At 43.5% G+C, this 22,955-nt stretch overlaps 1 long non-coding RNA gene across 9 annotated transcripts in view; it reads left to right on the forward strand.

Moving 5' to 3' along the window:
- The window catches only part of LOC122124702, a 45,109-nt gene extending 25,856 nt beyond the window's left edge, over nucleotides 1–19,253 (forward strand). The window contains exons 3-7 of one of the 9 annotated variants that reach the window (XR_006150621.1): nucleotides 6,719–6,897; nucleotides 16,972–17,108; nucleotides 17,444–17,524; nucleotides 17,860–18,233; nucleotides 18,766–19,253. This is a non-coding gene — a long non-coding RNA (uncharacterized LOC122124702). Of the gene's footprint in view, nucleotides 1–6,718; nucleotides 6,898–11,811; nucleotides 11,943–16,971; nucleotides 17,109–17,443; nucleotides 17,525–17,859; nucleotides 18,234–18,765 lie in introns of all 9 variants that reach the window. The other 8 variants (XR_006150616.1, XR_006150614.1, XR_006150617.1 and 5 more) reach the window with 8 other exon arrangements.
- Nucleotides 19,254–22,955: the final 3,702 nt, after the last annotated feature.

The following is a 22,955-nucleotide window of genomic DNA, read 5'->3' on the forward strand; positions in this document are numbered from 1 at the left end:
CAGTTAAGTGGATAGTCTATGGTTTCCTGTAACATCTCCTATGACTTGGTATTTTAATGATTTTGAATTTTAGTACACTTTTAACTACTTTGACTATTTTCAACCCAGATTTGTAGTCAATCCTTTTGGTTTTGACGAGAGGGAAAAACCCATTCATTCATTCATTCATTCATCCATTCATTCAGGCTATCTGCCCGTGCTGTGTCCACTCTGGCCAGCACTGAGGACATAGAACAGAGCAAGAAGAATTCGTTTACTGTCTGTGTCTCAGGCAACTTGGAGGCTGTGGTTAGCAACATGAGGTCTATTTCTTTTGTCCACCACTGTGGGCTCTGTGCCCCTTCCCTGGGCTCCAGGAGTGCCTTTTGCTCACAGCTATCTGACCTCTAACATCGTGTGCAGGGCAAGATTTTTTCCACTGTCTTCTGAGCTCCTTGAGGGCAAGGACTCTGTGTTTGTTCAATCTTTAAAAATAAATAAGAAAGGCATTGATGTCCTGGTTAAGAAAGCAAGATTGCTGTTCTCTTAGGGCTTCCAGTCAGCTGGAGAGACAGAATGACAAAGCAGACACAAACAAACAGGGCCACGGGTTGTGTTAAGTGCCATGGGAGGAGGTACAACAAAAGCGTTAGGAGGTCTCTCTGAGGAAGGCGATTGGAGCTGCAACCCTAAGGAAGAAGATTAGGCATGCAGATGAGGAATTGGGTAAGAATGCTCCAGAACAAGAGAATAGTGTGCAAAGTCCTGAGGTGGGGCACTTGAGAAGCTGAGTTATCAGGATGAAAAATTTGAAGTTAGGTTGGGTTATGAAATGAGTTCGGTGCCAGCCTGAGCCACTATGTCTTGTCTCAAAAGAAAAAGAAAAGAGTGTTCCAAGGTAGTAAAGTGCTTAGAATGCTCGACGAATGGAAAGGAGACAAGGGGTAGGAAAGGGGCCACGGGATGGAAGTGACAACGGGAATGATGCACAGGCATCGTGCCGGACTTTGTAGGAAAGTTGTTTCTCATTCTCAAGACAATGGCCTGTCAGGGTCAGGACATAGTGCACAAGACTCATCACATGAATCTGATTTCCAACAAGGTGACAAAGTCAAACTTGTAGCTTCCGTACACGGAGGCCATATAAGGACGTTTCAATAAGGAAGTGGAGAATGAGCCAGGTGCTGGTGGCTTAGGCCTATAATCCTTGCTATGCAGGAGGCTGAGATCTGAGTTCAAAGCCAGCTGGGGCAGTCTCATGAGTCCATGAGACTCATCTCCAGTTAACTACCACACTGGAAGTGGCACAGTGGCTCAAGTGGAAGAGCACTAGACTTGAGGGAAAAAAAAAAGGCTCAGGGACAGTGCCTGGAATTCAAGACCCAGGATTGGCACCAAAAGAAAAAGAAATAAAGAAAGGAAGGAAGGAGGAAAGAAACAAAGAAAGAAAGGCAGACAGACAGAAAGAAAAGCAAGCAGACAGAAAGAAAGGAAGAAAGAAAGAAAGGAAGGAAGGAAGGAAGAAAGAAAGAAAAAAGAAAGAAAGAGAGAGAGAGAGAGAAAGAAGGAAAGAAAGAAAGAAAGAAAGAAAGAAAGAGAAAGAGAGAGACATGGAGAATTGATGCAAAGCAGTGAAGGATGAATTGTTCCAGGTTTCACTGGGATAGACTGGAGCTTAATCCCTCTGGGAAGCTCATGTGCTATTCTATAACATGCCCCTCAAGTCATCTCTCTTGAGAAGTGCAAGAACTGTTATCTCACTTGAGATTTTACATACTCTGCCTTTCAGCTTCCACTGGAGATCTGACAGAGGATGAGGACAGCTGGCAGGGCAGGCAAGTCAGCAAAGTAACTTCATAATCAGAGAACTCAGTTGTTAGTGAGGTGAGTGAGGCCCAACGTGGTTGTATGTATTAGGCTAAGAGTCAACGATTCTCCTTAAGTTCTTTGGGTGAACAAACTAGAAGACCAGAATCGAACGGGGAGCAAGTCAGAGACCATTTCATGGGTTTGGGTGAGAAGTACTGTGGGGAGGAGCTGGAGAGAATGGGGACTCAGGCTTCATGTCAGGAATGGCATCGATAGCCATTGTAACAGTTTGGACATGGAGCGGGAACGAGAGAGGGGAATGCAACAGGATTTCTGGTTTGAGTGTCTGAGCAGGTAGTTGCTACTGACTTAGGTGAAAACTTGGAAGAAGCTGGGGTCAGCTCATGTGTTATAAATGGCCTCCAGTGGTACAATGACGAGACTTTGTCTACACTGCTGGGTGAGAGCTTAGGAAGTGGCACTCTGGCTTCACTCACAGGGGAAGATGGTCAGGTATGGGTGACAGGAGAGACAGGACCAGGGAGATAGATACTTGAAGGGAGTTAGCATCACGTTGGACTGGGGACTCTCTAATAAACCTAGACAGGTAAATGAAGTGGGCTGGGAAGTTGGTTAGTAACAAGATGGCGGCATGGGGGGGTGCGGGGACCAGAGATTAGGGGACCAGAGAAAGTGATCTGGAAGAATAGGAACACCATGTCTGGTTCTACTCACTACCCTCAGCCCTTGGCACATAATAAAAGCTTATTGTTTGTGATTCAACTGAAGTTAATTGCTTAGCTGTAAGTGGGTCTTGGGTTATGTTTCTTATCTCTGTCTTTGTTGTTGTTGTTTTGGTTCAACCTTTTTTTTTTTGCTGGTACTAGGATTTGAACTCAGCACCTTGTATTCCTGCTTGAATTATTTCATTTAAGGTTGATGCTGTATCCCTTGGACCACATCTCCACTTCTGGCTTTTTGCTAATTAAATGCAGATAAGAGTCTCTGCTCATTCTGGCTCTAAACTGCAATCCCTAGATCTCCGTATCCCGTGTATCTATGATTATTGGCATGAGCCACCAGAGCATGGCTTGAACAGTATTTTTTAATGAGTCCATTTAGCTTCTTTATTCAATTTATTCTTCTTGGGGGTCAGCATGTAAGGAAATGTCTACTGCTAGTCTCTGGTGCAGGATGGACAGTATTGCTGTGGACAGTCTTGATGTCACTGTAGGCTTGTGGGAAGTTGGACAGACTGTGGACTGATCTTGGAAATTCTGTCCATCCACACATCCATCCATCCATCCATCCATCCATCTCTCCATCCATCCAACAAGCTCTTTTTGAATGCCTACTATGTGCCTAGCTTCAGGTTCTTGATATAACACAATACATGGACAAGTGAATTACTGAAAAGTTTTGTTCATTAGGGAGCTACAAATAGCACCTGAGTCTCTGGATGTGAACTTTTTGGCTGTCTGCCCTTTATATATAGTTATATTGAGACGAAAAGAGGGAGAGCCTTTATTCTTTTGCCTGCTGCGTTGTTTTAAATTTTTATCAAAATGTACAATGCTCAGAAGCAGGCCAGGCAGAAAGAACTCTTTCTATGGTGTCTAAAAATGTACAGACCCATCTCTCTAGGAGCTGTTGAGGGTCAGCAGGCATGCCCATAAAGGTGGGGTGGGGCAGATTCTCACCCATTCCCCCTCCTTTTTTTAAGGTCATTTCAGGTTATTTATCATTATTATTGTTATGTTAGGTTGGTTTTATCTACCACTAACCCTTCTTCAGAATTTGAATGCTCTTTCATAAGAGGCAGGTAATTTTAGTTGATCGAATCCGTCATTGATTTTTGTTTTACCTAACTATCCACCATCCCAGGCAATTCATGATAGAAGGAATCTCTCCTTCAGGTAAGGCAACCACAGGCTCATAGGCCCTTTCTCCTCAGGACTTTCCACTGTTGCATTCATCTGGTTGAAGGTGGAAGGTCTCAGTATGCACTGAACACTGGAACATGTGGTGTATGACAGATGCCCAGCAGAATCTGAACTCAGATTGTTTTTTGTGTGTCTATATGTGTGAACTTTTGCTATATAGCCAGCGCTGACCAAAGATCCACCCCTGATCCTTCTCCTTCAGCTTTCCTAGTGCTGGGATTACAGGTATGTGCCACCATATTTAGCTTGACTCTTGGATTCTTATGAAACCCATTAGTGTGGGGTAAGATGGGGTGTTTATAAACACCGAACTTCCTACTTTGTTGATACTCAATGGAGATGTTTATTGATGGAATGCACATGTGAATATGAGGGAAAGACAACTTTAAGAGCCCCCTATGTCACCTCATTTAATTTCCCTATGAAGAAAAAAATGGTCATCTCTACTCACTCTTCATAAAACAAACTTCTGTGATTTGCTATGTGTGGGTCTTCCCACACATGACACAATTCTCCTGCACAGTCCAGCCTTGCAGCCTGTAATTCAGTTCAGTCCTGATACTATTTACCTGGAGATAGCAGTGCGGTAGATCCAGAGTTAAAGTCTCCATCTTATCAGGTTGCCTCCACTTCCAATTCCAGTTCTAAGCAATAGGCCTGGCCTCTACTTCTGACCAGCTAACATGAAATTGAAGTTCTCATTACCCTTCCTTGGGCTTGACCAATTTGCAAGTTGGGTTTACAGAACTCAGGGAAACAATGTATAGACATTAATTTGTGGCAAAGGATCTAACTAAGGCTGTGGATGAACAGCCAGGTGAAGACAGGACACAGGGAAGGAGTCTTCTGTTGGAAACTACCCTCCAAGGGTCTTTTAGTCACTCCAGGCCATCTCCTGGGCATAAAGTCTGGCGTAGTAAAAACAGACTCAAAAGACATTCCAGATACTCAAGACATTCCTAGGGTTTTAGGAGCCCTGTGAAAAGAAGACTATTTCCTATGTTTGCTTTTGTCAAAGTTTTAGCTTTTTTATTTACTTCTTTGTGGTTACAGTTTTTGTTCTGCTTTCTCATTTTAGTGTTCCCATTGTGACCTTTTCCTTTCTGATCAACTAACTTTACTATTGGTGGTTTTGAGCTCATTGCCTTTTGAAGGAGGCTGACTCATGACAGTACTGTCATGTAATATCATAAAGTTAATGTAGGTAGCATGATGATATAATAAGAATGGATTATTCTAAGGAAAAATATGTTATTCTATAGAATGATATTCTATAATGAAGTAAGTATGAATGTATAACAATATAACATAAAACTTTGTATCATCTCCAAGTTCCTTTGTAAAGGATTTTTCCCTGCAATAACTCTTATCCATGCCTTTCCCATGTCATCTAATTATCTCTCCTGAAGACCCTACATTATGTGATATATGTGTGTGTGTGTGTGTGTGTGTGTGTGTGTGTGTGTGTGTGTGTGTGTGTGTGCCAGTCCTGGATCTTGAACTCAGGGCCTTGTGCTGTCCCTTGGTATTTGTGCTTAAGGCTAGTGCTCTAGCCTGTTAACCCAGAGCTCCACTTCTCAATTTTTGGTAGTTAATTGGAGAAAAGAAGCTCATGAACTTTCCTGTTTGGGTTGGCTTTGAACCAAGATCCTCAGATATCAGCCTCTTGAATAGCTAGCATTACAGGCCACCAACAACTAAGTCCACACTTTTTTTTTGGCCAGTCCTAGGGCTTCAACTCTGGGCCTGGACACTGTCCCTGAGCTTCTTTTGCTCAAGGCTAGCACTCTACCACTTGAGCCACAGCACCACTTCTGGCTTTTTCTGTTTATTGGTGCTGAGGAATGGAACCCAGGGCTTTATGCAGGCTAGGCAAGCACTCTACCACTGAGCTACCTTCCCAGTTCCAGTCCCTATATTTTCATCTGACTTTCTATCAGCCTCTTCTTGCCCGGCCTATAGTTAACCACCCCCATTTTTCATAAAGCCTGAGAAAATGCTGGAGAAAGAGACTGTTGGTATATGTTATCTATTCTCATGTTATTCCTTTACCTTGAACCCTTTCTTCCAAAGTAGACTTCATATACTTGGGAAGATTGCATAAGAAAGCAGGCTGTGTACCCCATTCTTTCCTAGACCACATACCCGATTCCATGTATGGAAGTACCCTCTTCTTTCCCTGTGCACTAAGCAAAGGTGTAGAAGTTCCTCTGAGCAGAAGTCTGCCCTGAGCCAAATTTACAACATAAACTTTTTTATTTGTTGGTCGTGGGGCTTGAACTCTGGGCCTGGGCGCTGTCTCTCAGCTTTTCAGCTCAAGGTAGCACTCTACCACTTGAGCCACAGTGCCACTTCCGGTTTCTGAGTGGTTTATTGGAGATAAAGAGTCTCATGGACTTTCCTTCCCGGGCTGGCTTTGAACCATTTGATCCTCAGATCTCAGCCTCCTGAGTAGCTAGGATTACAGGCCTGCGCCAACATCAATTTTGAGCATGCAGATGGGCTTGGCACTGTTGGGTAGTGACTGGGAAGGGAGCAAGAGTGGACTAGCCAATCACCCTTCCCAGTCTCCTAATGTCTCTGGCATAAGATGTCATCTGCAGGATTGGGAGAAACTCCTCCCACCTATCAGACAGGTGAAAGGTCAAGTACAACTGGAATCTTTATAAACTAGAACTGTGTCTCTTAAGTCTTAACATTGACCAAGCTCCCTCTGGAGAGCGGGCCCCACCCTTGTATGACTTACATTTGATTTGATTTTCTTACCTCTTAACTTGCCTATCCCCGGGGAAGCATGATAAATAAGTATTTATCAGCTCTGTTGGCACCGTTGTATTATTTACAATGCACTGTTAGAATTGTGCATGTTTGGAGAAGCTGTTGTGCTCACCACAACTCCATGCTAGGAAGATCTGACTAGAGGTCCTTAAATCGTGTTTCTTAAATATTTACTTTGGCCCTCTGTGTTTTCTTTTCTTTTCTCCCAGTTCCTATTCATGTGAACGCTTCACTTCCTCCCAAACCAGTCAAATGGCTTCGTCTAATGGAACCCAGCAGTTTGCCAAGCTTTGCCTTGTAGAAGAGGCCCTTCGTGGTCCACACCTGGTGGGAACGTGAGTGCAGTCATAGCCTTCGGTGTGGTCAGGCTGGAAGGAACATTCCTAAGGTGGGAAGTGCCAAGGAAACTGTGGTCGATGGGCATTGTTTGTTATGTTTCCGTTTTCCAGGCAGGGTCTTGCTATGTAGCTTAGGCTGACCTCTAATTAGAGCTCCTTTTGTATTTGCCTCCTGCATGCTGGAATTACAAATGTGTGCTCACCACAGGTGGACTTTCTTTTTCTTTTCTTTTCTTTCTTTCTTTCTTTTTTTTTTAAACTGGGATTTGAACTCAGGGTCTCATGCTCTTACAGACTGCTTGCTCATGAGTGGTGTTCTACCATTTTAGTCATGCCTCCAGTCCAGCATTTTACGGATTCTTTTGGAAACGAAGTCTTGCAAACTTCCCTCTCTAAGTTGGCTGTGAACTTGGATTTCAGCCTCCTGATGAGTTAGGATAACAGGCATGTGACACTGTGGCCCGATTTTGGATGGGCATTCTGGAAGGAGAGGGCATATGTCTAACTAGAGTTAGAATGGAGTTAGCTTAGTCCTTCAGTAACATGTATTAGCTTCTGAGACACAGAGTAAGAGTTCTTAGTACTATTATTATCAATAATCAAATCTACTCAGTGCTCATGGCCAGTCTCCAAGGACAGGAATCACTGTGTGTAATTTACAAAGGTAAGGATATGACCAAGATTCAAGTTCTAAAGTTAAAGTAGACTTTGAAACTCTTTTCATTTTGTGAATGACTGGTTTAATTCAGAATAAGTGACAACATATTTCTGTTGCCTTCACCACATCACTTCTTTTATTGTTACTGTAAAGGTGGTGTGTAGAGGGGTTACTGTTTTATAGGTCAGGAAATGAGTACATTTCTTTTTGGACAATGTTATCTTTTCTTTCACTCTGTTTTTCCCCTCTCCATTTCTTTGAATGGACTTTTAAGTTCTTCTTCTTCCTCCTCCCCCTTTTGCTTTTTTTCCTCCTCCTCTCCTTCTGCTTCCTTATTGTTGTTATTATTATTATTATTATTTGTGCTTGAACTCAGGACTTGAGCTCTTGCTTAGCTTTGTTACTCAAGGATGTGGTCACTCTACCATTGGAGCCACACCTCTACTTCCAGTTTTATTTTGTTGGTTAATTGGAGGTAAGAATCCAGATATTAGAGTCCCAAGTTGTTAGGACTACTGCATTAATCACTGGTATCTGGCTTTTTATTATTATTTTGTGGTACTGATGATCAAACCTAGCCAAATAATAAAGCATAGGTCACTCTATGTATGTGTGTGTGTGTGTGTGTGTGTGTGTGTGTGAGAGAGAGAGAGAGGGAGAGAGAGAGAGAGAGAGAGAAGAGAGAGAGAGAGAGAGAGAGAGAGAGAGAGAGAGAGAGAGAGAGAGAGTGTCTCACTGTGTATTCTGGAACTCATGATCCTCTCACTCACTTCTTCCTCTGAACGTTGGGATTATAAATATATTCCATCATGCCCAGCTCCCACACAAGTCTCCCTCTCTCTCTCTCTCTCTATATCTATATCTATATATGTATACATAGATATAGATATATTTTTTTTTTGGCTGGGCCTGTGTCTTGAACTCAGGACCTGGGCACTACCCCTGAGCTTCTTGTGCTCAAGGCTAGTGCTCTACCACTTGAGCCACAGCACCACTTCCATTTTTTTGTTTTTGTTTTGTTTTTTTGAGTAGCTTATTGCAGATAAGAGTCTCACAGACTTTCCTGCCTAGGCTAGCTTTGAACAGCAATCTCAGATCTCAGCCTCCTGAGCAGCTAGGATGACAGGTGTGAGCCACAGGTGCCTGGTTACAAGTCACTTCTTAACTATGCATTTTAGCAATCAATTAGCAAATGTCTGTGCTTTATACTTCAACACCAAAGAGAATCCATGGAAAGCCACACACAGACACTTTCAAATGCTTGTTTTAGCCGGTTGTTTATTTCCTAATCCTCGTGTTGACAATGTGGCAATGCCAGTGAACTTAAACTCTCTCTCTCTCTGCTCTCTCCTCACTCAGCACGGAGCAAGTGGGCCAAAGGTGAACCCCCAGAAGGCCACTGTAGGAAAGAAACAATTGGGGTGATTCATACCTTAGAATATTGAACAGTATGTGAGCGTTGAGCAGTTATAGATGGTTATAACTGAGATTTCTCCTCCTTGTTCCTCTCTTCTTGTTCTGTTTAAGGTCCCATGCCTATGTCATGGTAGTTATGGCTGATTCAGGTAGGCAGCTAAACTGTGTATCGCTCTGGAGAATGTACAGAGGGGACTTAGCAAGCACTGTCTGAGGTGGCATTAGGATCGTAGTTCACTGGGACACTGGGAATCCAAGTGGCCAGGCTTTATCCTCACTGATGCCAACTTCAGAACTGCGTTAACTGCCACAGGGTCTAGTGACAAGAGGGAACATGCTCCATATTTTCCTCTCTTCTCATTTGGACACTGTCACCTGCCCGGGAGGAGAATTCTTATGGGTGGTGTTGAACTCAGGGCCTAGGGCTTGCTCTGTTTGCTTGGCTGCACTTCTACCATTTAAGCCACACATACCTCCAGCCCTGTTTTTGTTTTTGCTGGTTCATTTGAAGATGAGATTTCACCGATTTTTTTTTTCCTGCCTGGCCTTCCCTTGAACTTTGACCTTCCAGGTCTCCTCGTCCTGAGTAACTAGAAAACCCAAAGTTGAGCCCCGGCGCTCTGCTGGGATGACTCCTAAAGCACTGAAATTTCTCGATGATTTCACAGCATCTCTGAGATCAGCACCGGCAAGTTTGCCTTGAAATACTTGCAACAGTGATTTCTGTGCTAGATACTGACTTTTTGGAATTTCCTGCTGGAGCTCTGTTTGGGTGGAGTTCCCCTTGGAAGCACCAGAGTTTTCCTGTTTGTGCAGTTTGATGTTGAGAACCTTAAATAAACTCTGCTGTTTGGTGTCCAGAACAATAACAACCCAACAGCTCTTTACTAAGCACCTACTATGAGCCAGTCACTGTGCTAGCAGCTAGGGATGCAATAGTGACCTCAGAGGCCCCGGTTCTCAAAGAGCTCTCAGTCTGGTCCAGGACACAGATTAGTAAACAGGCATCTGCCTTTCACGTGGTAAATGCCATGACGAACAAAGTACAGAGTGTTAGGGACAGGAGGTGGGGGTGAATCTAACCTCACAAGTACAGGACTTGGGGTTAGGGTGCTGAATACCCAGAAAGACTTCCCAGAGCCTGTGCAGCTAAGCTATATGTTAAATAGAAGAACTCGAGTTTTGTAGAATCTGTTCTCAATTATTTGCGAGTTCATTCGTAAGAGCACTTCCAAGCTTTTCTTTCTCCCCTTTTTTTTCTTTGTTGCAATGGTTAAAGTAACAGTGCTCCTGTTTTCATTGCAAGTTAATGCTGAAGGAAGGCAGGCAGACACTGGGTGTGTAGGCTGCTGGAAAGAAGGTTTGAGATGGGGAAAATTTGGCTGGAAGGAGGGGAAGGGACAAATGGGGTCAGGCAAGAAAAGAGGAGCTTTCAATAAGCTAGCTCTTTCTGGGGGAAACTTGATTATTTGACTTGAATTGTATTTTTGGATGTTAATTTGACTCGATTCATATTTCACAGAGGCACCAAAACACATTCCAGCGCCACTAGATGTAAATGACTTGTGGATTATTTATTCTCTTTCTAGATCCTCCTTGTCATGGTTTCCCTCCATTAGTTCAAATAATAAAGACAAACATCTTGCCAAAAGGAAAAATAGGAGGTGGGGATGGGGAATGATACAAAGGCTTCAGTGTGTCTGGCTAGCTGGAGTTTCTTGCTGTTAGTTTGGGATTTACTTTTGATCTCTTGGTCAGGCAATGGAATGCCTATTTATTTTAAGATCACTTTATTGAAGTATAACTTACATGCAATAAAATACACTCTCTCTAAGCATACATTTGCAAATGTTAATGCAATATAACTGCTTTCAAAAATGAGACACAGTCATATTCAATTTTCAAAAGTTCCTTTAAGCCTTCTTATCCTTCCTTCCTTCCTTCCTTCCTTCCTTCCTTCCTTCCTTCCTTCCTTCCTTCCTTCCTTCCTTCCTTCCTTCCTTCCTTCCCTCCCTAATTCTTTTCTTTTCTTTCTTTCTTTTTTTTTTTTTTTAATGCTGGGCCTGGGCCTTGAATTTGGCCAGGGTGCTGTTCCTGAGACATTCTCTGCTCAAGGCTGGTGTTCTACCACTTGAACCACAGCACCACTTCTGGCTTTTTGTGAGTAGTTTATTGGAGATAAGAGTCTCATAGCCTTGGGGCTGGGAAGGTAGCTCAGTAGTAGAGCACTTGCCTTGCATGCTCGAGGCCCTGGGTTCGATTCCTCAGCACCACATAAGAAAAAAGCCGGAAGTGGCGCTGTGGCTCAAATGGTAGAGCACTAGCCTTGAGCTGAAGAGCTGAGGGACAGCGCCCAGGCCTAGAGTTCAGGCCCCACGACCGGACCCCCAAGAAAAAAGAGTCTCATAGCCTTTTCCTGTCTGGGCTGGCTTCCAACTGTGATCCTCAGATTTCAGCTTCTTGAATAGCTAGGATTATAGATGAGCCATTGGAAACCAGCAAGTTGTCCCTACTTCTATCCCTGTTTTCTTTACCATGAATTAATTTTACCCTTTTCTAGAAGTTTCAATATATGGAATGATACCTTATGTCTACTTTTGAGTCTAAATTTTTTTCTCTGATTTTTTTGAGATTTATTTATTTATTTATTTTTTGGTTGATCATGGGGCCTGAACTCTGGGCCTGGGCACTGTCCCTCAGCTCTTCAGCTCAAGACTAGTGCTCTACCACTTGGGCCACAGTGCCACTTCCAGTTTTTTCTGCTTATTTAGTGCTGAGGAATCAAACCCAGGGCCTCATGCATGCAGGGGAAGCACTCTACCACTGAGCCACCTTCCAAGCTCTGAGATTCATCTTTTGAGTATCCATATATTCATTTCTTTTTCATTAGAATGCTGATATTTTTCAAGTAGCAGATGATTGTTCAATGGCTTAGCGAGATCAAAAGATGGAGGAGTCACCCTCTGGCCTAAAGAATCCTATCCACTTTCCCAGGAAATGAAGGCCTAAGAATGACATCAGGTTAGTAGGGATCACATGGGTTTCTGAGCCCCAGCAGCTGGGAGAACAGGGAGGGAGGCAGCTCTGGTGAATGATTGACTGTATTACAGAGGATGACAGAGCTATTTGCTCAGTTCTGTTCAAGTTCAGCAAGATGTGACAATCCTGGGAAATAAAAATATATATTGCTCTATTTATATGGGTGTTTGTCTCCAGAGACGTGGCAGGGAGTGGTGGAGAGAAGGGTTTCCTGAAGGATCGAGTAGGCAGAGATAAGTGGGCAGAGTGGACCCTGTCCCAGGTCATGCTGATGTGCCAAAATAAATAAAAACAACCGTGAAAGCGCTTATCTATTGCATACTTACTGTGTAGGGTGCTGTGCTACCTCCTGTATGCTGATTCATAGAACCCTTTGTACCTTACTCTGCCAGCGTCACCTTACGTCCTGGCTCCTATCTGCCTGTCTGTTGTCTTCTTACCTTGTGCTGTGTATCTGGCCGCCAGCTCTAGGCCTCTTGGTGAAGGACATTCCTTGAGCTACTTAGGACCGTGCTGCATCTTAGCCTGGACAGCAGAATTCTTGAGACTTTACTCGTCACTAAAGGGTCCAGGGAAACACACGCTTCGGGCTCTTCATTCTATGGGGCTTTGCTTGATTCTTCACTTTGCTTGACCCCTTTCTCTTCCCAGTCCCATTTCCAGATTTTTGGGTAAGTCACCTTCCCCTGAGTTCTCACTTCGGAAATGTGCATACTTGTGTACACACACACACACACACACACACACACACACACACACACACACTTGAATTTCACTTTCTTAAGCAGTGCTTCTCTGACCTCTCCATCAAGTCAGGGTGAAGTGTTGCACGTGTGTTCTCAAAGTCATCATTTGTCACCCTTTGTCACCGTGATCAATTGGTAATGGTCTGTGTGACTGACAACCATCTCCCTTTTCAGATGGCCGGCTCTAGGATGTCAAAATCCATGCCTTTTTTTCCCCCCTCTTTTTGCTCTTAGCCTTATCTCTAGCACCCTGGCGTAGTTTCTAGAGCATGGTAATTGCTCAGTCAATGTTTATTGGCTGAAAGAATGTCTTAAAGTACCACCTTTAGAGTACCATCAATTTCCTTATAGGTGCTTACTTTCCTCCTGGGTACTTTTCAGCCTTTCTGGGCATAGTGTATGACCCCGGAGAGTGACATGAGGTCTCTCGGCCACTGCTACGGTTCTTCTAGGTATTTTAGGAAAAGCAATACCCAGGTTGAGGTGACAGTATTTCTTGAGGAGACCAAAATTCAGTGTTGATGGTAGACTTAAATCTAGAAACAGGAGAAAGGTGAACTGAATCCTAATGCATTTTTTAAAAATTTAATTTTATTGTCAAGGTGATGTACAGAAGGTTTACAGTTATACACGTAAGGTAGAGAGTACATTTCTTGTCAAACTTGTCACCCCTTCCCTCCTTTTTCTCCTTCTTTCCCTCCCCCCTCATGAAATCTTTAGGAGAAAAATGAATTATGTTTTTATGAAGTACAATGTGATTTCAACTCACTCATATTCTGAATGGAATACACATTCTTGGATCTTGTTCCTCTTCAACAAAAGTGCAACAAAAGTTCTGCTTTCTCCCTGGGAGGCTGATAAGTATCTATTTCCTTTTATTCTTGCCATGGTAATTGTCTGGCTATATAAAATGTACGCCCTGCATTTGTGGAGTGAAGGGAGCCATGAATGTGTATGAGATTATTGGAATAAATGCTGATTGGGTGATTTCCCAGGTGGACAGTTGAAATCTACACAGGCACACATACTTGTTCTCCACACTCAGGATACCTTGGGTTCTGCTCAGTAGAGGTAAAATTGCCGAGTTGACAGTTGCCTGTAAGTCAAGAAGTATGTTTTTAATAGTCACAAGCTTTTCCTATCAGTAAGCTAATAGGAAATCAATGAATTCACCAGATTTTTAGCCAAATCACAACCAAGTTTGTTTGTTTGTTTTTTTTGGTGTGTGTGTATAATGTAAAAGCTAGAAAGTAAATGAGGGTCAGTAAAATGCTGAGTAAATAATCTGCAGGTAAATATAGGCATCTTGTGTTCGTAAAACCTGATGGTTGAATTAGATTATTGAATATGCCCCTCCTGATTTTATCCCTCATGCTCTTGTCTAATGATGTTTGCTCAGATTGTGCAGTTAAACCAGGCTGATCCGCTCTCAGTATCTTTGCAAGTGTGGTTTTTGGAACCTGGGACTGGAATGTGTTGTAGGAGTCCAAGTAGAATGGGGTTATTTTCTAGTTTCTGAATACCCGGTGTCAGGATCATATTTCATCTTTTAGAGAACTTTTTGTTTTTTTTTTTCCATACTGTGTTTGAACTTAAGGCCTCATACTTGTGCTTGCTAGGCCCGCACTCTACCACTGAGCCATGTCCCCAGCCCTTTTCCTCTCCTTTATAAACACTTCCTTGGCTAACTCTTTTGCTCTTAGAATGAGCCAGTTAATCTTATACAAATCTGATTGCACAGATCTGTTTAACAAACCATGACTGGCTCTCGAATCCACTTGGAGGCCATAGTCAATACTTTGTTGCCACCTATTTGCCCACTTGGATTCTCCCAAAGCATCACAGAAATGTAAAGTTTACTGAAATGCTCACAAGGGAGATCAGTGGAGGGTTTACACTCAACACCACACAGCCAAATTTCATATAAATTCCCAGCCACAATCTCCATTCATTCCAAGAGCCTTTCCTTCCTCTTCCAGCTGCCTGATCTCTCCACTTCTTCCAACCCTCCATTCTTTTCTTTCTTCCAGCTGTGCTGGCTGGCTTCGGCCTTCTCCATCTCTAGATTCCTTAGCACCATGCCAAGCCTATTTATCAATTTATCCCGCTCAACCCTCAGATCTTTTCGTCATCATCTTGTTTCCTTGAAGTTCCAAATTCTGCCCATCAAAGTATCTCTTTGATGTCAATCTCTTTTGGAAGGCAAGGATATTATAAATAAGCAACACATTTATTCTCCTGCTGAAGATTGGAGCAAGTTAAGGGCAGGAATCGAACCTCATCTATCTTTGCATCTTGTGTGTAAAGCATTTAAAATATTGGAAGCATAGAAGAAGGAATAAAAGACAGACTATCACCGCTGATTATAATCCACAAAGTACCACTATATCCATAGTATTCTCCTGATCAAAAATCTTCCATACTCTTGAAGAGCTGCCGTTTCCCCCTGATTCTAGCACTCTGCTCGGTTCAAGCCCATGGTGCATACTTTTACCTTCAGACTTGTTCACCCACGTTGTTCTTTCAGGCCTGGAACAATCCATGTCTGATGATGGACACCTTATTAAGAGCTAAAGTGGATGCAACTGATTCTTTTTTTCTTATAGGCCCATCTAAGTTCTTTCCACTCTTTAATGCTTAGCAAAAAATCTTTTGCTTCATGACTTCTCCACTCTAAGCGAGAGATTCCTTCTCTGTTGAGTTCTTAGATAAAAGGCTTGACTATCTCTGAGAATATTGAATTATTTGGTCTTGCATTGTTGTATAGAATTTGGGGTACAAGGCTCTGGGACTGTCATTATTAGAGATATCACTCAATTTTTTCAGGTTTTCCTCCATTGCCAGACTTGTGGTAGGTTTGCCATCATCTAACATCTTTTAAGATAACTTTAGTTGTCCAAGAATTTCCAATTAGCCTAGGTTCTTGTATGGGTGAGGATTCGGGTGATCACGACGGGCATGTGGTGAAGATAGGAAATAACTTCGGTTGTGTGAATTCATTAAGATTCAGAGGTTTATTTGTTTCTGCTATACAAGATATGCTATCTAGACAGACTAGAATTACCTTGAAGGCAGTGTTATGCTCAACTATTCTTTCTGGGTCCTGTGGAACAGAGCTTAGCACCTCATGGATGTTCAATAACCATTGATGATTGATGACATATACTGAGATAGAGAAAGATATAGAAGACTAGAGAGTGGAATTTGGTATGAGAATTTAAGGACTTCGGTGGGGGCGTGGCTCAGGTGGTAGAAAGCCTTCTTAGCAAATATGCGGTCCCAAGTTCAAGCCTTAGTACTGCCAAAACACAAAAACAGAAACAAAAATACTCTGAGATTTTAGTTACTAAATAACTGAAATAAAAGTGTAAGATGGTTCCAGGAGGGCTTAATGAGATTCTTGCATATAAGGGGGGAGAATATTGTAATGAAAGAAAGCTGAGCTTTTAAGCAGAATAGATCCGGGTTCAAGTGCAAGCGTTATCATGTCCTTAGCCAAGGACCTTCGGCAAGTTATTTAAGATCTTTTGAGTTTTAGTTTCTTCATCTACCTACCACCCAGGATTATTGTGGGGATTAAATAAAAGAATATATTTAAAGCACTTGGCACATAATGAATGATCAGCAAACATCACTCCCTCAAGTCTCTTTTCCCACCAGATGTGTGTGGGTTGGTGCGAAATCTAGTTTAATTCTCCAGGAACTCCTTCCCTTCATTTACTCCCTCTGGGATCTCAGTTCCTTGCCTAGTCCTTGGATTTGTGTGTCTTGATCCTTCAGATTTCCTCCCCTATGTCGGCTCTGGCCTTCTGAATTCACGTGTGACTGGCTGGACTTGGCATGAGTCTTTGGTAGAGGACTCCAGACGGGACATGCTGTTTCTATGCTGTTTCTGAGACCGTCTCTCAGGGGTAGAGCCAGAGAGTGAAGACAGGCGATCTACATAGGGAAGAAAGAACTCAGAATGTTTCACTGAGCAGTTCCAAGGAAATCCAACTTGGCCTGGGCCTTAGGTCTTCTGGCCTATGATGGGTTTGCCTCTTGAATGATGGGATCATGGCAAAGATGGCAGGAGAGAAGTTGTGAACTTATCCTGCGGTGGTGGCTCAGAGCCTGGTGCTTGACTGCACTTCTGGCCTGGTCTTTGGTCACTTGAGGACTTAGTCCTCAGGGCCACCCATCACCTCCTGCCCTGGTGTGTAGCAGAGCTGTACTGTGGCATGCCCGGCTCCTCTAAAGGTGCTTGTGTAACTTGTTTTCCCAAGCCCTGGCAAGAGTTCTGGTCCTGAAGTGAGGAGGAGTTGTTTACATTCTGGAAGAGCGCTGTCTTCAATCAGGCAATTGCTTCTGATCATCCATCTCTTGCTCCTGACCATCCATGGCAACCACCCACAGCAGAAAGGTGAGGCAGCTTCTTGGGGACGAGGCTTTGCTGCCCTGGGGCCTCGGGCAGGGCACAAAACTCCAGGCCACGTGCAGCTGTCCAATAGATATTCACTAAGTAAATAAGCAGTGGAAACACGGGTGACGAATGATCCTGTAGAACACAGGCGGGTGGAGGTTCTGTATTGACAACCTGTTAAAAGCTTTCTCTGACCCCAGTACCTATGTTAAAAATTATAATGGTTATGATTGACTAAATAACCCACTCTATGCCAAGCAAAGGCACCTATTATTTCCTTAAATTTCATATTAGGCAATAGTTCTACGAATGGGTATTCTTTTCCTACTTCACAGGGCCGAGCCCAGGGACGGATGGGCACGAAGTCTTGGAACTTGTCTAATGTCACGGTCATGTCCTGTCAAACAGGATCTAAGGTCAGGCATCTTGGTTGGTCTTTCTCCACAGGATGCCTCACACCTCTTACTCTCCACCATCCTACCATAGAACAGGATGGGGTTACCTTTAAAGGGAGCTGGAGATAGCCAGGCATGGTAGCTCCTACCTGCAATCCCAGACTTGGGAGACTGAAATGCAAAGATGGAGCATTGGCACCAGGATTGCATCAAGAGATCCTGTCTCACAAACAAAAACAAATCACTAATGACTTAATTAAAAATAAAAGAGGCCTGAGGCCCAGCCCACTCCCCTGCTGAGCAGTTGTTTGTAGCTTTATTATTTTATTTTTTAAAATGATTTCTTCCTTTTGCAGAAAGACTTGACTTGAACCCAGAGGGAGCGCTGGGAGAAGCAGCTCCGTTCCAGCCATCTGCGATGCCCTACGTCAAAACATCCACCTGGGTGTAGAAATGGCCATTGGTCTTCCCAGCTCTCCACAGACCACACTGCTTGCCTCTTTCTGTCTGTCTGTCTGTCTTCAGTCTTCTGGTTTCAATGGCAGGTTTTTAATTTTTCTAGGAAAACCTTGCTTCGGGTATGATTTTATTATTTTATGGACAGGTGTTATTTTATTCTTTTATGGACAGGCCCTGGAACCAAATAAGGATTCAGTGTGTATTGAATTGCACGCAAATGCCACCAGGAGCATGACAGAGCTTTGGATCTGGGAGACAGAAAAGCTAGGAGGTGAAGGTGGGGGTGGGGGTGGATATGGGGCGGGGACAACAATGAACTTGACTCTAACATGGGATCTTCTCCCTCCCTGCCTCTTTCCCCTTCCCTTTCTTAGCCCAAGTCTGGGCAGTGGCAGTGAATTTAGTATTACAGCTGTCATCTGATTACAGTAACATCCAAACAGATTGTACAGCACCAGTCAATGCCAAGCCAAAGTGCACGTGCAGGGGGCTGTTTCCTTGGAAATGCTTCAGCTGTAATTAAGAGAGAGAGAGAGAGAGACAGACAGACAGACAGACAGACAGACACAGAGACAGAGCCACACACCTTCCTCGATCTCTCCGGGGAGAAGTATTAGCCACTGACTAGGAGTAGAGGAAGGTCATCCGGGACTTGTGACCACCTTCGCAGCCCACTGCACAGAGAGCCTCTGACAGCCCAGGGATTCCAAGCCAGGCCCCCGGGGTTGGCCGGGGTTGCTGCTGCTGCTGCTGCTGTTGTTGGGTTGCAGCTGAGATCAGCCTGTTGATCTTGTTTTACACAGAGCAGCCCTGCCTGTTTTGCCGAGTACAGAATGTTCCCTTCTGTGAACTGAGCTTGAACTTTTCCAGTCCACTTTGTTGGAGGAAACACACAGACACAGAGGAAAAAGACAGGGAAGATAACCCTTGAATTGTGGAAATTGTGGTGTTGCCTGCGATTTGGGCTCAGGCCATGTGCTTTTCGCTGCTGGAAATGGAAAGAAAGAAAGAAAGAAAGAGAAAGAAAGCGAGAAATCTAAGCATTACACTTCTTGGAAGAAGAAAACGCCTGTGATGTCCTTCCTTTAAGACAGGACTTGGCACGGGCTCTGGAATTAACAAGTCTGTCACTGTCTCTCTTCAATTTCTTTTTTTTCCTCCTCCTTAGGCATCAGAGAAACAACAACAATAAAAGCTGTTTTCCTATAAAGGAAAGAAAGATAGGCAGCCGAAGCCTGTGACTTCTTGGTTTTTCAGGTTATCTTACTTTTATAAATCGTGTTCCCCAATTTGCTGTTAAGCCTGGAGAGAATTGATAACAGGGACTTGGGGTTGTTCAGTTCACCTCCATACAAATGACCAGGCAGAGAGGCTTTTAATGCGTGGTCAGGTGGCTTGAAACTTCTCTTTAAAACTGTCTTCATCTTGTCTCACCTTGAGGGTACCAAAGGTTTAGAAGGCTGTGTAGATGGCCAGGGAGTGAGACTGGCTACATTATACTGGTTTTCTAAATCATCATTCTTTTTATTTTAATTTTTAGAATTGTTTTTTCTTATGATCTTTTACACGTTGTACAAAGAAGTTGCCATTTAAGAAAACAATTTATGAATACTATATATCTTGATCAGTGTCACCCCTTTCAATATTCTAACCCAGCCCTCCTCTACTTACTCCTTCCCTTACTCTTTTTAAATTTTGTAGGCTATATATAGGATTATTATTATTATTATTTTCTTTTCTATTTTTTTCCATCCCTTCCCATCTCCCCCCAATCCCCCCCACCCCCGCTATTATTATTTTTATCAATTGTGGGGCTTGAACTCTGGGCCTGGGCACTGCCCCTCAGCTCTTCAGCTCAAGGCTAGCGCTCCACCACTTGAGCCACAGCACCAATTCTGGTTTTCTGGTAGTGTGTTGGAGATAAGAGTCTTACGGACTTTCCTGCCCAGGCTGGCTTTGAACCGTGATCCTCAGATCTCAGCCTCCTGAGTAGCTAGGACTACAGGTGTGAGCCACGGGATCCCGGCTCTATTGGAGTTTTGACTGCATTTCCCCCATCTTCTCTTCATTTGTCTATCTTTTTTTCCCTTGGCTCTACCCCACCCCTTTTGAGTACCTGCTTCCTGTCTTTATTTTACTGAATGTTGAGTTTACCTTTCTAAAGAATTTCAAAATTTGAGGTCACCCTTGAATCCATCATTTTTCAGGTAATACATTTATATGTATCTGCATACCACCCAATGTACTTACTAATAAGTTTATGAGCCCAATCTAGCTTCCACATATAAGGGAAAGCTTGCATCCTTTGCTTTCTCTGGGCCTGAACTTACTTCACTTAACATATTTTTTCCAAGTCTTTCCGTGTATTGACAAATGGTATAATACCATCATTCTTTTGATTCTAAGAGATGAGGCCTCACTATACTGATCAGGGTGACCTTGAGCTTCTGGGCTCAAGCAATCCAACCTCATAAGTAGGTGGGGCTACCACATACTTAGGTATACCGTTACACCTAGATGATGGTGATGATGATGATGAGGACAATGATGATGAACTTTTTGGGGATTTGAACTCAGGGTCTCTAGCTTGCTTAGGAAAGCAGTAGAGTGCTTGATCTATAAACCATGAGCTTAAAGGAGCCATGCTTCTATCCCTTTTGGCTTTAGTTTGCTTTATGGATAGGGTCGCACACTTTTGCTACAGCTGTCCGGGAATGAAATTCTCCTGCTTCCATCACATGAATAGCTTAGATTATAGCTGTTTACCTCCCAAGATGGTCTACTTTATTGAGACAGTGATCTAGTAGCTGGGATTCTAGGTATGAGTCATCACATTTGGCACTATTTACTATCATTATTTTATTATTATTATTACTATTATTTGTCAGTTGTGGGGCTTGAACTCAGGGCCTGAGCTCTTCAGCTCAAGGCTAGTGCTCTACCACTTAAGCTACAGTGCCACTTCCAACTTTTTCTGTTTATGTGGTGCTGAGGAACCAAACCCAGGGCCTCATGCATGTGAGGCAAGCACTCTACCACTAAGCCACCTTCCCAGCACCCCTATTTATTATTTTTTATAATAATAAATTATTTCATTTGAACTAAAAGCATATTCATTTTAAAATTGTCATTGAATGCTTTCCATGTTTAAGTTAATGACTAGGATCTTGGGAGATGAGGAATACATGTTCACTGCATTCAAAGAAATTATTGTCTAGTGAGGGAGGTAGGAACTCACTCAGTATATCTATCTATCTCTATCTCTATCTATCTATCTATCTATCTAAATAGTGGACTGTGGAGTTCTTCTTTTCCTCCCCCCCTCCTTCTCTGCCTCCTCCACCACTACTACTTCTCCTTCTCCTTCTCCCTCTCCCTCTCCCCCCTCCCCATCCCCCCTCCCTCCTCCTTCTCCTCCTCCTCCTCCTCTTCTTCCTCTTCCTCCTCCTCCTCCTCCTCCTCCTCCTCTTCCTTCTCCTCCTCCTCCTCCTTCTCCTTCTCCTCCTCCTCCTCCTCCTCCTCCTCCTCCTTCTCCTTCTGCCTAATTGGGGATAAGAGTCTCAAGGACTTAGGGCTGGGAAGGTGGCTCAGTGGTAGAGCACTTGCCTTGCAATGCATGAGGCCCTGGGTTCGATTCCTCAGCACCACATAAGCAAAAAAAGAAAAAAGCCAGAAGTGGCGCTGTGGCTCAAGTGGTAGAGCGCTAGCCTTGAGCTGAGGAGCTGAGGGACAGTGCCCAGGCCCAGAGTTCAGGCCCCATAACTGGACCCCCCCCCAAAAAAAAAAAAAGAGTCTCAAGGACTTTCCTGCCTAGGCTAGCTTTGAACCTCAATCCTCAGGTCTTAGCCTCCTGAGTAGCTAGGATTACAGGTGTGAGCTACCAGTGCCTAGCTTAGCCTCTCCTTTTGTCAAGAGATGATGAGCTGAGTTTTAGACAATGTTATATTCGCAGGGAGAATGTTCTTGCTATTTGGAAATATGAAGAGCTAGAGCAGTTCAGGATTTAGTCACAGAGAGAAAAAGCCTTGGGGGCAATCGTGGTAAACGCTACGCTGTCTCTTGAGAAGAGAACCGACATGCCATTTATAGACCTGGGAAAGGAAGCCCACGTTTGACCTTGAGAGGTGGCTGTATATAATGAACCCCAGAGAAAGAGAAGCTGAGAAATTAAATGACTCTTATCAGGTTGGGTGACTTAGTTAAGTTGAATCCTCTAACTCTTTAGCACAGAACAATGAGCTGTGGGCCTGAGACTTGTTGGTATCTGTCGACGGAGCTTTTCTTCCTCCCACATCCTTGAAGGTGTGCTTCTTAAACTTTTCTCAGAGTTGGACATGAACCACAGTGAGAAATGCATTTTCTCTAAAGACCCAGGATATCTATGCAGACATACTTGTAGGACAAAATCAATGGGGTTTCTGGAACAATAACTGCTTGGTATCTTCCAAATTAGTATTTTTCTCTTCTATTTTATTGGTTTAAAAAAAAAGAAACTGCTAGTTGGCTTCATTAAGTTGGTACTGCAGGTGCAAGTGTTTCAAAGCTACATTTTGCCCGACAGTGGTTAAGTTAAAGGATAATGGTTTCTGACATTCCCCTCTCCCTCTAGTGGTGGGAATCTCTCAGTAGAGAGTGGAGCTGTGGTATCTCCTGGGTCTGTTGAGGAGCAGTTGAGAGGTGCTCAGTTTGACTCATTTTATTTTTTTAAAATAATTTTGGGATTTGAACTTGGGGCCTGGGTGCTGTCCCTGAGCTCTTTTGCTGTCTACCAATTTGATCCACAGTGCCACTTCCAGTTTTCTGGTGGTTAATTGGAGATAAGCTCACTGACTTTCCCGCTCTGGCTGACTTCAAACACCACGCTCAGATCTCAGCCTCCTGAGTAGCTAGGATTACAGGTGTGAGCCATTGACACCTGGCTCTCTCTCTTTTTTTAAACGTAAAAACTTGAAACAGTTATTATTATAAAGGTAAGGTACAGAGGGGTCTCAGT

Source organism: Dipodomys spectabilis, unplaced genomic scaffold, assembly GCF_019054845.1.
Source record: "Dipodomys spectabilis isolate Male_0828 unplaced genomic scaffold, ASM1905484v1 ptg000241l, whole genome shotgun sequence".
In the NCBI taxonomy this organism is placed as follows: domain Eukaryota; kingdom Metazoa; phylum Chordata; class Mammalia; order Rodentia; family Heteromyidae; genus Dipodomys; species Dipodomys spectabilis.